Genomic DNA, 3,063 nt, shown 5'->3' on the forward strand with positions numbered 1-3,063 from the left:
TGTCGTTCCCGATACTCTCAACATTATGCACATGTAAGACTTTCCTAAGAAGGCCTCGCTCATCAAACAATGAAAGCTTAAAAGGAGGGAAAGGTTTTTGGGAGTGGTCTACCACTAGAGTTTGTCAAAAAAAAATTGGCATAAAAGATGTGACAACTCAAGTGTGTATAGCCATGACTCGGTACACAAGGGACCCTAAGCAAGAAGCATTAAGTTCGTTTAGTTCAAATAGGGTTGTAGTTGGCTTCAAAGAGTAGGTTTCCCTTTAGTTATCCCTTTTAGTTAGTTATAGTTTAAAAACCCTTTTAAAAACCATTGGTTGCACTTAGATTAAGTGATTACTTGCATTCTCGGTGCTTTCACATCTCTCAGAACTGGTTCGACAATCATTTATACTACAACATATGTCTTAGGAGCCTTGAAAACTCCTAACATCAAATTGGCGCCGTTGCCAAATTCTGAGTAGATTTAAACATTGAGATTTAGTCAATTGCTTGAGACTAAGTCATTTTTATTTTCTTTTGTTACTGACTCTTTTTCACCTCCTCTTATTCTACAGGTGTATGAACTTGCGGAGCAACGGTCCATCAAACCTAGTTCCACGAGCTGCAGACATCAGAGCTTTAGAGAGAGAGTGTGCTAGAAAGAAAAGAGAAGAAGAGCAACAGTCTCAACTGCAAAGACTGAACACTGATATGGGAGACGTTCATCAGCATGATGCAGGCGTCAATGGCGCTAATAACAATGCTCCAGCTAACCAACAGCGAGCAGCTCTCCCCATTGGCACTTACGATCGCCCCAACATTCATGGTCATAGATTGGGAATCCGAGCACCCGCTGTGGCAGCCAACAACTTTGAGATCAAATCAGGACTCCTCAACGTGATCGAGAACAACAAGTATCATGGTTTGGCTCTAGAGGATCCATTTGATCACTTGGACAGGTTCGACAGCTACTGTGGGTTGTCAAAAACCAATGGTGTGTCCGAAGACGCCTTAAAGCTCAAGCTATTCCCTTTCTCTTTGGGGGATAAGACATGTCAGTGGGAGAAGTCTCTACCCAGCGACTCTATCACCACTTGGGATGATTGCAAGAGAGCATTCTTGGAGAAGTTCTTCTCTACTTCAAGAACTGCTAAGCTGAGAAATGAGATTTCCAGCTTTCAACAGAAGGGCTTGGAAGGATTCAGTGAAGCCTGGGAGAGATTCAAGGGTTACCAAGCTCAATGCCCACACCATGGTTTCTCTAAGGAGAGTTTGCTGAGCACATTCTACCGTGGTGCTCTTCCTAAGTACAGAGCCAGACTGGATACAGCTAGCAATGGGTTCTTCTTGGGGAGAACTGAGGAGGATGCAGAGGAGCTGGTTGACAACATGGTTAAAAGTGATGCAGTCTACAGTGGAGACCACGACAGAGGTAGTAGAACAGATGATAAGCAGACGAGGAAGGAGTTGAAGGCTCTACAAGATAAGATAGACATCCTCATTGCTGACAAAGCTACCCAAGAGCAGCTGCACTTTGTTGGCAACCCAAGCCAAGAGACACCAGTTGTTGTCCATGAAGTTGAGGGTTTGGAAGGTCAGGAAGAGCTGTGTTTCATCAACAACAATGGTAGCTGGTACAAGAAAGAGCCCAACTTTCAGTACAACAACTACCAACAGAAATCCTATTCCAACAACCAACAGAGTGGTTATCAGCCTCGGAATAATCAGCAAGGCAGCTATCAACCTCAGCAAAACCCTCCTCCTGGTTTCAACAACAAGGGCAACCATTCTTCCCAACAGCAATCTAATCCCTCTACCTCAACTCCTCAGGTCAACACCACTGAAGCTCTACTGAAACAAATCCTGGAGTCTCAAACAAGAAGTGAGAAGCATGTTGGCTATGAGTTGAAGAACCTTCACTCAAAGATTGATGGGAGCTACAATGAGCTCAACAACAAGTTCAGAGCTTTGGAGAACCAGTTTGCTGCCATGAACACTCAACAAAATCGCCAACAAGGTTCTCTACCTGGAAAATCTGAGCAAAACCCAAAGGAAACCATGAAATCTATCACTCTCAGGAGTGGTAAGGAGTTACCTCAGAGAACTCTCACCAAGGATGCTGAGAAACAAAGTGAGGGGGTTGCCATCAACATAGATGATGAAGTGGTGATTGTTGATGAGAAGATCAATGACGAGATCTTAGAGAAGATAGTGGAAGCCAAAGGAAAAGGAAAGGTTGGAGAAGAGAAGAAAACAGTTAAGGATGGTGAAGTTGTCACTCCTGCCAGTGAAAGTTCTTTTGTTCCTCCTGCCTATGAGCCCAAGCTCCCATTCCCAGGTCGATTCAAGAGGCAGCTGCTAGAGAAGTACCAAGCTCTATTTGAAAAGCAAATGAGTGAAGTCCAGATCACAATGCCCATTATTGATGCTTTCATGCTGATTCCTCAATACAGAAAGTTCCTGAAAGATGCTGTAGCTGCAAAGAAGAAAGAGATGGAGGGCATGGTGATTCTCACTCATGAGTGCAGTGCTATCATTCAGAGGCTTGTCATTCCAAAGAAGCTAGAAGATCCAGGATGCTTCACATTACCTTGTGCTCTTGGACCTATGGTATTTGATAGATGTCTCAGCTTGATGCCTCTATCTGTTGCTAAGAAGCTCGGCTTCACTCAGTACAAGAAGTGTAGACTTTCTCTGGTATTGGCTGATCGTTCAGTGAAGTACCCTGTGGGTATCTTAGAGGACCTCCCAGTGATGGTTGGAAATTATGAGATCCCTACAGACTTTGTGGTGCTTGAAATGGGTGAAGAAGCTCAAGACCCTTTAATCCTTGGAAGGCCTTTCTTAGCAACAGCAGGAGCTATTGTTAATGTGAAAGAAGGCAAGATTGATCTCCATCTGGGTAAAGGGCACATTCTCCATTTTGACATCAAAGAGGTAATGAGGAGGCCAACAGTTCAAGGGCAAGTGTTCTACATTGAAGAGATGGACGCCCTTGCTGATGAACTCCTTGAAGAGTTGTCACTAGAGGACCCTCTACAGCATGCTTTGACTGTAGAGAGAGAGGCTGTGGTGATTG

The 3,063-nt window shown here is 44.2% G+C and overlaps 1 non-coding gene across 1 annotated transcript; it reads right to left on the reverse strand.

Moving 5' to 3' along the window:
• Window positions 1–1,136: 1,136 nt before the first annotated feature.
• On the reverse strand, window positions 1,137–1,243 carry LOC125586581. Its single transcript, XR_007323118.1, has one exon. It is a non-coding gene; the product is annotated as a small nucleolar RNA R71 (small nucleolar RNA).
• Window positions 1,244–3,063: the final 1,820 nt, after the last annotated feature.

Source organism: Brassica napus, chromosome C4 (genome assembly GCF_020379485.1).
Source record: "Brassica napus cultivar Da-Ae chromosome C4, Da-Ae, whole genome shotgun sequence".
NCBI classification, from domain to species: Eukaryota; Viridiplantae; Streptophyta; class Magnoliopsida; order Brassicales; family Brassicaceae; genus Brassica; species Brassica napus.